The sequence below is a fragment of the Ovis aries genome, chromosome 3 (assembly GCF_016772045.2).
Source record: "Ovis aries strain OAR_USU_Benz2616 breed Rambouillet chromosome 3, ARS-UI_Ramb_v3.0, whole genome shotgun sequence".
NCBI lineage: Eukaryota > Metazoa > Chordata > Mammalia > Artiodactyla > Bovidae > Ovis > Ovis aries.
In genome coordinates this window covers 222605619-222620161 of record NC_056056.1, presented here as the reverse complement: position 1 = coordinate 222620161, position 14543 = coordinate 222605619, and the positions used below count along the sequence as shown (strand labels likewise).

Sequence of the window (14543 nt, the reverse complement as noted above, 5' to 3'; positions counted from 1 at the left end):
CCTCTGAGCTCTCAGCCTCTGGCCTCCTCCACTTGCGGGCAGAGCCAGAACCCCAGGGATGGGCCGTCCCTGGTCATCCTCTGGGGGCAGGATGTGTGCCTCCGGGGGGCTTCCCGCCCAGCAGGGTGCCAAGGAGACCCTCAGGGGCCCCCGCTTCATGTCAGGGAAGCACTGTGGAACCTCTTCCTTCCTGCTTGTGTGGGAAACATACCTCCCAGGGCTGGTTGAAGACTGGGCTTGGGGGCTGAGTCAGCCTCGACTCCGCAGCAGGGTCAGCTGCCAGTGATCCCAGCTGAGCAGAGACGGGGCCTCTGTCTCAGCCCACCCTGCCCTGGTCCCAGGGCTTCCATCGGCCTCCGACATCGCCAAGGCCTGCCTGCTCACAGCGCCCCTGCAGGCGGCCCCGAGGAACAAACTCCCTCCTGAAGGGGCCCCTGGGGAGGAGGGGCCCAGGAGACGTGGACCCCTGCCACCCCGGCTTCCGATCCTGAAGCAGACCCTGGGTGCGGGATTAGGTCTCTCCTCTGGGCCGCTCAGCTACTTCCTCTCTCGCCCGAGGCTGCTGGGTGGAGGAACCCTGCAGTTTACACGAAGACCTGGAGGCCGCCCCCGTAGTCTGCCTCCTCGCACGATAGGAGTGCTCGGGATTAGGGCGTCTGTCTCGGGAGCTTTGTGTCTCTCGGGGCCAAGGCGCTGGCTTGTCCAGGCAGAGGCCCCTCCCCGCCCCGGGCCCGGGCAGGAAGCAGCTCAGGCCCGCGTGGAGGGCCTGCGTCGGGGGGCTGTGGGGGCCCGTGGCAGGGGGCCACATCAGGATGCGACCTCGGGCAGGAGGGAGGGCCGTGAAGGTGGTCTGTGGGGGGTGGGCCGCTCTGCTCTGCGAGTTTGTTTTGTCTGCCGTCCACCTTGGCTCTGGTCCTCAGGGTGGGTCCTGTGTGGGAAACCCCTGGGTCCCCATGGGGCCTCCCCCCAAGTCCACGATTGCCCTGGGGCCTTTCTGGGCTATTTTACCAGTCACCCCCTCCCCCGCCCCCGGAAACAGGTGGAAACCTCCTCAGGATGGTGCAGGAGGGCTTATGACCAAAGGGGACAGGTTGTGGGGCTTCCATCCATGTGGGCAGTGCAGGACCCAGGGCTGTGTCAGCCTTGAGGTCAAGAGGGACCGGGAGAGCGCTGAGTGGAACCCGGAAGGGAGGGGTCCTGGGGAGAGGCCCCCTGTGCAGAGAAGTAACCTCCTGGCAACGCCCCCCGCCCTCAATCTCCTGTTAGGCCTCCCATTGGCCAAAGGCAGCCAGGAAGCAGAGGACATGACCCCTTCATAGGGTCCATGCGGGCTGGTCCCCCAGGCAGAAAAGTGAAAGAAAGTGAAAGTCGCTCAGTCGTGCCTGACTCTTTGCGGCCCCACGGACTGTGCAGTCCATGTAATTCTCCAGGACAGAATACCGGAATTCTCTTCTCCAGGGGATCTTCCCATCCCAGGGATCGAACCCAGGTCTCCCGCATTGTGGGTGGAAGAATCTTACCAGTTGAGCCACAAGGGAAGTCCCCCAGGCAGGGAGTCCAGCAAAGTCAGTTCACTTTTTCTTTCTGCTTGGGGTGGCATTTTAAGCGAGAAGGGCCGGTGGCAAAATTCACTTTCAATGGAGCTCAGGTGCCCACTGGAGCTGGGTGTTTTCCTGGGAAGGTGTTTTAAAGGAGGACACTTTGCACAAACATGTTGAACTCTGTCAGGCGCAGGTGGAACCTGGGGCCCCTCTGCCCACACTGCCCATGGAGGTTTGGGGAGGATTTGGAGGGTTTGTGCTCTGGTGAAGACCTGCCTGCCAGTGCAGGAGACACAGTAGACACAGGTTCGATTTCGGGGTGGGGAGGATCCCCTGGAGAACCAAATGGCAACCCACTCCAGTATTCTTGCCTGGAAAATCCCATGGACAGAGGAATCTGGTGGGCTGCAGTCCATGGGGTCGCAAGAGTCGGACAGGACTGAGCACGCACTCACGCGCGCCCACGTGCTCATCGCCTGGTCGCAGATGTCTTTTCCTCCGAGGCTGTTGTGCACGGTCGGTAAACGTTTTCCCCACCAGCTTGCAGAAGGGTCTGTGTGGCTGGCTCATTCTTTAAGTGATTTCTCTGCACTGGGAACTCGGGTTCAGCGTCAGTCAGAGCTCTGTGGGGTGTCTGTCCTTCCCCCTCGCCCTTGGGCATCAGAATGTTTGTGTCGAGACCCCCGGGGGCCGTGGGGAGGGGGGAGGAGCACCCTCCTGTGGGAGCAGCAGGGAGCGGACGTCTCCGCTCTTCCCGGGGAGGATGGTCACTCACTGAGCGCCAGCAGTGCCCCCTGCGCGGCGGGGTGGGGGCGTCTGGAGGGGTTACTTGGAGGCCTTCGCCCTGTCCCATCAGGCATCTGGGGCGCAGACACGTCCGCCGGGAGGTGACTGACGGGATCCTGGGCGGGGCCTCGGCAGGCGTGGCCTGTTCTGGTCCCAGTGATTCCCCGAGGGCCAGGGTTGTCTCCGGCCTGGTGCTGGAAGCATCTTCGTGGCTGCACTGCTCCTCTCAGTGCCCGCATCCTGTGCTTCTCACCGAGCAGAGCATCCGGTGTTGAAGGTTCCGGGGACCCTGGGGGAGGGGCTGCTGGTGTGGGGCCCAGCGAGGACGGCTCCACCCGGCCGCACTCATCCCTGGCTCGTCCACGTCCTTCATGACCTCTCGGGTCTGTGCCGCACACTGCGTTCCAGGGGCTCCAGGGAAGTGGGCTCTGCGTGGGGTGGTGCAGGGGTGTCTGATTGCCTGATTGTGGTGTTGGGGAAGACTCTTGAGAGTCCCTTGGACTGCAAGGAGATCCAACCAGTCCATCCTAAATGAAATCAGTCCTGAATGTTCATTGGAAGGACTGATGTTGAAGCTTAAACTCCAATACTTTGGCCACCTGATGCAAAGAACTGACTCTTAGAAAAGACCCTGATGCTGGGAAAGATTGAGGGCGGGAGAAGGGGACGACAGAGGATGAGATGGCTGGATGGCATCACCGACTCAATGGACGTGAGTTTGAGTGAACTCTGGGAGTTGGTGATGGACAGGGAGGCCTGGCGTACTGCAGTCCACGGGGTCGCAAAGGGTCGGACACGACTGAGCGACTGAACTGGACTGAACCACCCTCAGGATCAGGGAGGCTCCCTTTGCTTCGGCAGATAATCCAGAAGACTCAAGGGCTTCCACCCAGAACCTTGCTTCAGGCTGGTCTTCATGGAGGTCCTCCTGGGGTCCTGCAGACCTGTGGGTTCACCCCTGGGTGGGGCTGCCCAGCCTCCCAGGTCACTCCCTTCTGCCCTTTCTTCATGCCTCTGTTCACTCGTCAATACATGGAGCAGTTATTGAGTGCCTGCTGCGTGCCAGGCATTGTTCTGGGTATGGGATACACAAAAAGACCAGAGAGATAAGACTGCTGTGCAGGCGTATGTGTTCTGGAGGGTGTGGGGGAGGCTAGGAAGGGAGAGACAGTGAGCAGAGGGAGAGAGAGAGCTCGAGGGAGGGAGACGGTCCGCTTTCCCCGCAGAACTCTGGATCCTTTCCGTAAAGGAAGGTATTTAGGAGCCAGGATTCAGGTGCGGGATGCACTCTTTGCTCCTAGGGGGTCTCACTCCCAGTCTCTCTTACGGGGCCAGTAGGGCCTCTACATGTGTGTACAGGTGTGTGTGTGTTCACATATACTCATACTGAAACTCATGCTTCTTTCTATCTCTACTTATTGAAAACTTTGAATTCCGTTTCAACACCACAGAGTCATTCTAGCTGTTTCTCCCCTTCCATGTTTGTGAGTCTTCTCTTGCTCAGTGAGAAATCCTGTTCCCGTTGCCCTTGGCATAGCTCTTCATTGTCTGAATCCACCATCATTTAAATGGCCTCCAGCCCCACCGGGCCGCCACCTCCTCGCTCACCCGCAGCCCCCGCCAGGCCTCCTCCCCAGCCACCCTTCCCATCCAGCCCCGTCTTGTGACTGCTGCCTCTCCAGGCCCTGAATTTACCGACTGACTCTAACAGGTGCTGGGAACAAGGGGCCTTCATCGAGATTTGACTCAGGTATTCAATTATTCAGAAAAGGGAGGGAAGGGAAAAATGAAGGAAGTTTGTTTAAATTTTTTTTTTTAATTTAAAGGAAATGAAAATACAAAATGCCAAAATATGAGGTATGCTGAGAGGGAAGCTCACAGCATTTTATTCTCATATTAGAAAAGGGCCGCGCTAGGCTGTGCTTAGCCACTCAGTCGTGTCCAGCTCTGTGACCCCGTGGACTGCAGCTTACAAGGCTCCACTGCCCTTGGGGATTCTCCAGGCAAGAATACTGAGGCTACATCTCAAATCGATAATCCGAGTTCCCACTTCAGTTCAGTTCAGTTCAGTTCAGTCGTGTCCAGCTCTGTGACCCCGTGGACTGCAGCATACAAGGCTCCACTGCCCTTGGGGATTCTCCAGGCACGGATACTGAGGCTACATCTCAAATCGATAATCCAAGTTCCCACTTCAGTTCAGTTCAGTTCAGTCGTGTCCAGCTCTTTGCGACCCTATGGACCACAGCACGCCAGAGTTCCCTGTCCATCACCAACTCCCGGAAGGCTCCCACTTCAAGAACCTCCACAAAGAAGAGCGAAATAAACCCAAAGCAAGTAGGTGGAAGGAGTGAATAAAGACAAGAGCAGAAACCAGAGATTTTTAAACCAGGAAACCAATAGACTCAATGGAACAAAGAGCTTTGGGAAAACCAGTGATGTCATCAAACTTCTAGGAGGAAAAAAAGGAGAGAGAGAGAAGACAGGGTAGTAGTGTCAGGAATAAATTCTCAGTTCCTTGAAACACACACTGCCGCAGATCAGCCCACACGGAATGACTAACGCACACAACTACGTTACTGTTAAGGAAACTGTACTTTAAAAACTCCCCCGAATGAAATCTTGGGCTCTGGTGGTTTCACCTGAGAGTTCCATCAAATGTTTCAGGAATTACACCGATTCTGTACAGTGTCTTTCAGACTCCCCAGTCCATTTTGTGAAGCTAATGTTCCCCTAATTCCAAAATCAGATGAAGACAGGACCAAAAACAAGCTACAGACCAACGTCCCTCATGACTATAGATGCAACTCACGTAGACAGAGATGCGCAGCAGCTTATATCCCTAACATTCCCAAACCGAAAGTCACGCAGACTGTGTACATCCGCGCACCACGGAACCTGGAATACTCCTCGGTAGTAAGACGGGAGGAACTTCTGACACAAGTAAGAGAGAAGTGTGCTGACCAGGGAGAGCCAGGCTCATGAGTTTGTGCCAGCAAAGGTCCGTCTAGTCAAAGCTATGGTTTGAAGTCACATATGGATGTGAGAGTTGGACTATAAAGAAAGCTGAGCACCGAAGAATTGATGCTTTTGAACTGTGGTGTTGGAGCAAACTCTTGAGAGTCCCTTGGGCTGCAAGGAGATCCAACCAGTCCATCCTAAAGGAAATCAGTCCTGAATATTCGTTGGGAGGCCTGATGCTGGAGCTGAAACTCCAGTACTTTGGCCACCTGATGCGAAGAGCTGACTCATTGGAAAAGACCCTGATGCTGGGAAAAGACTGAAGGCAGGAGGAGAAGGGGATGACAGAGGATGAGATGGTTGGATGGCGTTACCGACTCAATGGACATGGGTTTGAGTGAACTCCAGGAGTTGGTGATGGAGAGGGAGGCCTGGCGTGCTACAGTCCATGGGGTCGCAAAGAGTCGGACACGACTGAGCGAGTGAACTGAACTGAGCTTGCGTTCTGTGTGGTTCCATCTGTGTATCACTCCTGAATGAGGGCATGGCAGACCTGGAGCATGGATGAGTGGCTGCCTGGGCTGGGGGCGGGGGTGGAAGGGAAGCGGGTGGGGTCCTCGTGCTGATGGAAATGCTCTGTGTCCTGACAGTGTCAGCGTCCACATCTGGGCCGTGATGTTTACAGTTGGTGGAAACTGGGTAAAGGGCGCCTCAGATCTCGCTTATTTTTTAGAATTGCGTGTGCACCTAAAATTAGCTCAAGGACTTAATTAAAAGAACTGAGAGGGACAAATATGTGCTGGCATGAGCGCATTTTCTTCCTGAAGGGCGCCCTCCTCCCGCCGAAAGCAAATCCATCAGCAGCACGGATCAGATAGCTGTGCTGGGTCCTAAGCCATCCCACGCGTGGTATCTTGAAACACCAGCTGTTTATTATTCCTGTGATTCAGTGACGGGAGGCATTGTTGCAACTCTTTCTGCAGAGAGTCCACCGCGTGTGGATGCCTTTGGGAATACAGTTAATGAGAAAGGAGGGGGCCTTCATGTTCACTTTTTAACTTCCGGTGATATTTTACCTGTTTCAAGTTTTATTTTATTAAAGAATACAGCAGGAGTCATCTGGGGATGGGCTCATGAGCCATTTTTGTTTTCTTTTCTAAAAAGTTTTCCATTTAGAAAATCATTTGATTCAAAGCAGGTGCGAGATAAGGAAGCTAAACTCTTTTCAAGTGTAGGTAGGCGTTTGCCAAGTCCATCAACCCTTTGCGATGCAGGAGAGGGCCAGGTGGGAGGTTACTGTCCCCTGGTCTGCACGGGGTCTTCTTGGCCTCGCTCCTCCCGCTCACGGAGGTGGTAGGCTGGGAGCCTTGCAGGCGAGTCGGTGGGATGTGTTGCACACTCATTTCCTCCGGGCAGGCTCGCCCACCCGCTCCAGTCCAGGTCCGTGCTCTGGGCTGTGAATCGTTTTGTTTCTCTCCAGCTGGGTTTCCTGTGTCCCTCGGCCAGTTTCTGGGGACAGGAGTGGTCCCTGCTGTGTCTGGACCCGTGGGTAGCTGATCTGTGTCTGACATCGATGTTCCCGTGACTGCAGTGGGAGCCCAGTGCCTAAGCGGGCAGGGTGCCCGCCTGCTTCCTTTCCAAACACGCCCCGTCAGAGGGCAGAGTCACCTGCCGTGGAAACAAAATCACTCAGCCCCACCCGGGCCCCCGACCCCTGCCTGTCATGGAAAGTTGCCCGCAGCCTGGAGCTCCAGGTGGCTCCCTGTCTGGTGGCCTCGGGCCTCCACAGGCCGCCCTGTCCCACCCAGCATGCCCAGCTCAGCCCCCCGTCACTGCCCCCCAACGCTCTGCAATGAAACACTGCCTGCCCCTAGCCCCCTGCCCTCCCAGGCTGCCCCCCTTTCTTCACCCCTGCCCCCTGCCCTCTATAGGACCAGCCTGTCACTGCCGAGGGCCTCTCGCCCAGCCTTAGAGGAGGACCCAGAGGCACAGGGTTGGGGCTGGACAGAGCCCACCTGCCGGCACCCTCCTGCTCTGCCTTCCACCTCTCCCACCATCTCAGCCCTTTCAGGCCTCACCCCTGCCTTCTCCCCACTGACCTAGCCCTGTCCCCACCCCTGCATGGCACCATAGAGGCCTGCACACCCGACGTGGGGGCGGGGAGGCCGATCCGGAGGAGGGTGGAGGCAACTGGGAGATGCTGGGGGTCTGTAGGGAGAAGCTGAGGGTCCTGGGCTCTCTTTGTGGCCGTACACACTCTGGGGACAGAGAGGATCCTATTGGGGTCCCAGCAGGAGCAGAAGGGGGCTTTGCAAGAGTGTGTGTGTGTGTGTGTGTACGCATGAGTGTGAGTGTGGCTGCTTCTTGAAAGCCTTTCTCTTTGTCCGAGAAGGTTTTCCGAAATGACCCGTAGCCTGCAAACCTTGGCAGTCCAGAGACGTGTCATTGCTGATGCCGCCTTCTTTTCTCTCCTGGACTGTTCGAAGGGCCCCCTCCCTGGCTCTGGTCCAGCTGGGAGCAGCGGGCGTCAGAGTCATAGACCCCAGGGGTGCAGGGTGTGCACTTCTCGTGGGGTGCTTCAGGGGCCTCTCCTTCGTGTTGAGCAGCTTCTGGTCCACAGAGCCCCTAAAAGAAGGAACATGTTCCCCCAACTTTCCAAGAAGGCTCTGTGTAAATGGAAAGAACCCTGACCTTGAGCCCTCCATCTGTCATTGGAGAAGAGATCCCCCTTGGAGCAAAGCTACGTGAACTCCCGGGTTCCCAGAAAACTCAGAGAGCCTGCCCGGCCAGGCAGATACGGATAAGGGACCCGGCCCGGCAGGGACAGCAGCCCCAACGCTCCTGGCCCCCGCTCACCGGCCCCCGAGCTTGTCTGGTGAGAGGCTACACCTGGGGAGGATCTTTTCCAGAACAAAAGGCGTCCCCACGGAGATCGCTGGGGCCGGTAGGAGATGCTTCTTCATACACAGTGCCGAGCGCACAGGCCACGCTCAGTGGACCTCTGCCTCCCAGCCCTGGGTTTTCCCATGTCTGAGCAACCATCACAAAAGCACCTCCTTTGACCTGTGGCCACAGTCCTCAGGAGTCGGGTCACCGCATTGCCTGAGAAACGGACGGCTCTGCTGTGGTTCGTGTTAAGGTGACCAGTTGGTTCTGACCCTTGTGAAAAATCTTCTCTTTTTAATGCTCCCCAAATAAAAAGGGTCCGTTCTCACAGCCCAGTACTCTGCTGGACAGCTAGGCACGTGAGGGACTCAGGGCCGAGCGATGCTCTGCGCCCTAGAGAAGGACCGGGGGCTGCCGTGAAGGTGCGCTGAGGTCCAGGCTGCTGACTGCTCCTAGTTTGGTGTGTGGGTTTTTGCCGTGTGGTTGCCGCTTGCAGGATCTTAGTTTCCCAACAAGAGACTGAACCTGGGGCCACGGCAGTGAAACTCCCAAGTCCTAACCACTGGGCTGCTAGGCAACTCTTGTTTTTTCTTTAAAGGTGTTAAAAAAAAGAAGCTATATATTTTTAATGCAGGAAAATAGGTAGCGAAAATACAGGGAGAGCAGCCGCTTGTGTGTTTTTGGCTTTCTTCCCGCCTTTCTTAGCAACAGCACGGCAGCAGCAAACTCCCTGGAATGTTCCCTTCACACACGTCCCTGTGCATTTAATCCCACCCGGGGGCCCTGTTTTCACCTCGGTTTTGCGGCTGAACCTGGCTCAGGGGTCTGGGGTGGACAGTGGGAGTCAGGGGACTTTGCTAAGTGGGGTAAGGATGTGACCTCTTGGCCTTTTGGAGGTGATGCTCATTGGAGGCTGTGGACATTGCTGGCCCCTGGCCCCTGGCAGCCTTGGGCCCTGACTGTGCTGGTGTGGCAGCCTGCCCAGTACCAGGGACTCGGCAGGGGGCCCGGGGCCTCTCTTCCGAATGGCACTGGACTTAGCCTCTCTCCAGGAGATGCTGCCCAGCTGGGCAGTGCGTCCCCTGCCCCAGGTCCCCAGCAGGCGAAGCAGACAGGAGTAGGTGCTGCTTTCGGCCAGCTGTGCGCCCTGCCTGGTGGCTCCGTCAGGCTCCCACGCAGCAGTGTGCTGCCCACGCCCGGCGGGGCGCTGTGCCCATCCTAGGCTGCAGGTGTCCCGTGTCTCGGAGGAAGAGGGTCAAGAAGGCCTGGGCTTAGGCCTTAATGTTAAATTCAAGAAGTAAATATGTTTACTGCTTCAGTTCAGTCGTGTCCGACTCTGCGACCCCATGAACCGCAGCACACCAGGCTTCTGAGTCCACCCAAACCCGTGCCCATTGAGTGGGTGATGCCATCCAACCACCGCATCCTCTGTCGTTTACGGCTTAATCTGGCGGAGCTCTGAGCTCCTCCTGGCGATTTCACTGAAGAAGATTGTTGTTGCTTAGTCACTGAGTTGTATCCGACTCTCGCGGCCACATGGACTGTAGGCCACCAGACTCCTCTGCTTATGGGATTTCCCAGGCAAGAATACTGGAGTGGGCTGCCATTTCCTTCTCCACTGAAGAAGGCGGAATGACTTCTTTTCCTACATTCTATTGAAGTATAGTTGATTTACAGTGTTGGGTTTAATTTCTGCTGCCCAGAGAAGGGGTTGATAGACATTCTTTTCCACTGTGCCTTTACCCCGGAACATTGAGCATCCTTCCGTGGTGTACGTGGATGTTGTACGTCTACTCCGTATTTAACAGTCTGCATCCACGAACTCGCGTTCCCCCTTCCTTCTCTGCTCCTGCCTGGGTGGCGTTGGGCCGAATCGCTTCCCATCAGAGACATGGACCTAGCTCCCCATCGCGGAGCCCAGAGCCCCCGTGTGGAGGCCTGGTCCGTGCTCGGGGCCTGGGAGAGGCTGCAGCCTGCCTAGGGGGCAGGAGGGCATTCCCGCTTGTGTGTTACAGGTGGGGAAGCTGAGTGTCAGAGTCGCTACCAGAGCATCCAGCGACTGTCTGCACGTGGGGCGCCCCCCAGACCCAACCTGGGCCCCCAGGGACGCAGCACCTTGATCTGCTGTTGGAGTTCCAGCAAAGTCCTGCTGGGAGGCTCCCTGGGCGTTTGGTTTGGATCCTGGAAGTGCTTGTGCCTGGATGTTTTCTCCTCTCGTCCACCAGTTAGCATCAGAGAAAAACACCACGCCTGTTTTGGAGGGGGGCCTCCTCACCTTTGTGCCTGGACCAGGGTTGGGGGCTCGCCCATATTTCTCGGTGTGCCATCGTCCGGTGGGCTTTGTTCAGCTGGCCCAGTCGTCGGGTCTGAGCCTCACACGTATACGTTCCAGGCTGCATTTTCACCCTTTGTGACATTCCTTAGGCCCGGCCGTCTGTGAATTCTTTGATATGAACGTCAGTTAATCATTTCTGACACAGAGCGTGAATCTATTTCGTTCCCAAGACTTGCCCCTCCTGGTATCTGGTTTCGAGCCCCCACCCCACGCCTCTTCCCTTGCAACCAGCATTTGAAATTGAACCCCCATCCACCTCCCCGGTGAGGAATTGTCTGCAGCAGGTTAAAAGGCTGTAGAAATATGAGCGCTTCATAGGGACCAAGCCCTATTGTGTCACAAACAATCCCCACGGGCGGCTCCGGGACCCCTGAATGGAAAAGCCCAGGGAGGGGGGGTGCTGCCCAGGGAGAAGAAATAGCTGAAGGGAAATAAAAAGGGGCAGACCCCAAGTGATGACTTGGGGCGGGTTCGCCGGGAGCCAGGAACCCGGATGTGCACAGATTTGCGAAGCTGGTTGTCTTGGTCCCCCCGGCGCGCACGGCGTCCTTCGGAACTCTTCTCAGGGGTGGGCACGGTGGGCCTGTCCTTGCTGGCCCCGATCCCGCCTGCCTGTGGTGGGCTCTGCTCAGGGCACCCTGTGCACAAGCCCGCCCCTCCTGCAGGCCCTGCCGGCCTGGGCCTCCAGCTCTCAGATCGTATGCTGGCTCCCCTTGGCCCCTGGGTGTCCACGCCAGGCCGCTGTGGGGCAGGGCTGGGGGTGAGAAGGGGCAGGGATCCCCGGCCGGAATAGCTGCCCCCTGGGGCCAGGCCCCAGGAGGGACAGTCAGGGACTCGGGCCTTTACCTGTCCTGTGCCCGGAGCCCCTCTCACTTGAGAAGTAAGGTGACTCGTACTACCAATGGCCCCTTTATTCCTGGACGTCTTTTTCTCTTGCACAAACTTGAAAAACTCTTCTTAAAGATGTGAAGGGGCAGCTCCTTTCGCCTTGCTGTCTGTTCTTTGCTCCTCCCCTCCGCGCCCACAGAGCCTCGCCTGCCCTCTCCTCCCCAGCCCCAGTCTCGCCCTGGACGCTCGGGTGGACCGCTCGCGTCACAGCCCCTCCTGCCAGCGCGCGGGCGGCCGTGTGCGCCCGAGTCGGGCGCCGTCGCCACCTCTCGATTGCCCTGATTCCTCCCCCCTCCGCCAGCCACCCAGCCACGCTTTGTCTCCCCTCGACCAAGACGGATGAGCTGAGCCCAGATCAGACACCCTCGCTGGGGCCTTCGTTCCTCCCAAACCCCCAAGTCAGGCCGACTGTGTCAACACACATGCTTCCCAAGCCCGATGGAGAATGTTCCCTGCTCTTTCTGCCTGTAATTGCTTGTGAGTCTCTCTAGGAAGGCTTTGGGATACAGTTTATCCTCATTTGACAGATGGAAAAAACGGGGAAGGTGAATGGTGGGCGTCCATCCAACCCCACCGGCACGCCAGCCCCTGAAATCACTCCTCTGCTTTCCGTGTCTCTGTCTATCCTGGACACATCATGTAAATTGGGTCACACAGCGCGTGATGTGTGTTGCGTGGCACAGAAGGCCTCTGTGCCAGGCTTCTCTCATGTGGCGTGGTGTCTTGGAGGCTCACCCACGTGGTCGCCTGTAACAGCTTTTCGTTCATTTTTAGCGGCTAAATAATAGCCTGTTGAATGGATATACCACATTCTGTGTATCCATTCATTTGTTGATGGACTTTGGGGTTGTTCTGCCTTTTAGCTGTTGTGAATAGTGCTACTGAGACCTTTTGGGGACAAGTGTTTGTTTGAGTCCCTTTGTTCGGTTCTCTGGGGTCTGTTCCTAGCAGTGGTTTCCTGGGTCACGTGGGGCTCATGCTCAGTACTCAGTCGTGCCTGACTCTGCAAACCCACAGACTGCAGCCCGCCAGGCTCCTCTGCCCAGGGGATTCTCCAGGCAAGAATACTGGAGTGGGTTGCCACGCCCTCCTCCAGGGGATCTTCCCAACCCAGGGATCAAGCCCGCGTCTCCTGCATCTCTTGCCCTGCGGTGGGTTCTTTGCCACTGAGCCTTCGGGGAACCCCGGTCACGTGGTAGCTGTGTTGCACCCTTTGAGGACCCTTGTCCATGTGCCCTGAGTCCCTGCAGCTTTGGTTCCTGTTACCCACAGCCTTCCTCCCGCAGCTCCCTTCCTGTTCTCCTGGCGATCCTGACCACACGTGGATAGTTGGCCTGGGCGTGAGGCTGGCCGGCCCAGCGTTCTGCTGGATCAGGAGTAGCACGCCGCGCCGCGGAGTCGGACGCTGGCCCTGGGATGTCGTGGCCCCTCCCCGAAACCTCCCTGTGTGTCTCTCCTGCTGGTACTCGCAGGTCTTACCCTGAGGGTGCTCGGTTCTGTGCTCCGAAGGGCCGTCTCTTTGGGCCCAGGGGCTGGTGGATCTGGGAGCAGGAATCAAGAAGCAGATGCCGATCCGTGTTTGTTTCCCCCCCTTGCTGTTTCAGTGAAGTAACGCCAGTCTTACCAGTGAAATCTGTCTCACGTCCGTAAGTGCTGCTGTAAATACAAATGCTGATCTTTTTTTTTTTTTCCGTCTTTCCGTTTTCCTCATCGTTTCCGTTTGAAGCCCGTGGCTCTGAGCTGTTGATTGTCAGCAGCAGTTTACAACAACCGCAGTTGTGTAAACAGCAGCTTCGTTTCATTAGCGCCTCCCAAGGATAAATGCTGTTTATGGCCTTCCTCTGGAAGGCTCACACCCATCCCCAAAAATGTAAATTGCAAGTTGTCAAGATAATACGGGGCTTGCACAGCTGGAGGACGGTTCTTTCCCCAGGATCGCACCTAATATTTAAGCATCTCGTAATAGGCACCTGGACGTGTTCTCTAAAGGGGGCTGCTATTACAGAGAGAGAAAACAGGTTATTTTTTATGCTTATCTAACTGTGGCTTAACCAAAGGTGAAATCTTTAAGGGAATAGCTTAGCCGACCTTGTGATCTCATCAATTGACGCAAAAGAAACTGGAGAGGATTATGCGTGAGCTGGGACATCAGGGGGCAGGGTGAGTCTTCCTCTGGCTTGACCTGAGAAGCGTTCGAGGGAGACTCCAGCGTCTTGGTGATGTCTCCCGAAAGCCCCTGTCGCACAGAGAGGATGGGTATTCTAACATTAAACCTTCGTCTTGTAGACAGAGAAACTGAGGTGTAGTGACGGCCTTGTCCAGGTCAGATGGTCGGCCAGGGAGGAAGTGGGTGGTTTGGCTTGGGTTGCCATGTACCGTGGTGTAGGCTGTACACTGCACAATTCCAGAGGGTAACGCCAGGGTGAACGAGGCCTCCTGGAGTCACACAGCGTGGCTGCCTGGCTGAGCTCCTGTTACCAAAAACTCCACGTCCTGCCTTTCGGCCTAGCGTTCTCAATCAAAGGAGACTTTTTTTTTCCTATTTACAGACTGAAGGTTTGGAAAAAGAAGAACCGAAGGATTGGAATGATCTGTGTAGTTGTTATTTCCCCATTAAAAGACATCGAAGATGATGTAATTAAGTTCTCCATGTTTTTACGACTCCCCATTTCCAATGTTATAAAGAAGCATTGTATTTCATCATTGTTAACTCGACCGGACCCCAGACCTATCACGTGGAGGCCCTGAGCCCTTGCTCTTGGGGCTGATGGATGGTCCCTGCGGGGACTGGGAGCAAATGTTCTGGGTCGGGGTGCGTGTCGCGTGCAGATGGTGAAGCGTGGTGGCCCTCTGGGTTAGCCCACACGCCCCCTCAGGAGGCAGCGCTTGTCCAGGCTGTGCAGATGGGGAAGGGGCTCAGGCGTCTGGCCCAGCCCAAGCCGGCCCTCTGCATTTCCGGAACAGTGCCCCGTGCTGTATGGCGTGGGTGGCGTGAATGGTGCTGTGTCTCCCACTAGGAGTCTGAGGGCCGTCTGGGTGGGTGTGCTGGGTGTCCTCGAGGGCCGGCCGGCCGGGGACTGGTGAGGAATGCCCAGGGTGAGCGGACTGCCCAGGGAGAGCAAGTCAGTCCTTGGATGTGAACCCCAGCC

At 56.8% G+C, this 14543-nt stretch overlaps 1 protein-coding gene across 2 annotated transcripts in view; it reads left to right on the top strand.

Moving 5' to 3' along the window:
• CELSR1 (cadherin EGF LAG seven-pass G-type receptor 1) overlaps positions 1 to 14543 on the top strand; it is a 147611-nt gene that overhangs the window by 84552 nt on the left and 48516 nt on the right. The gene's annotated exons all lie outside the window — the stretch shown is intronic.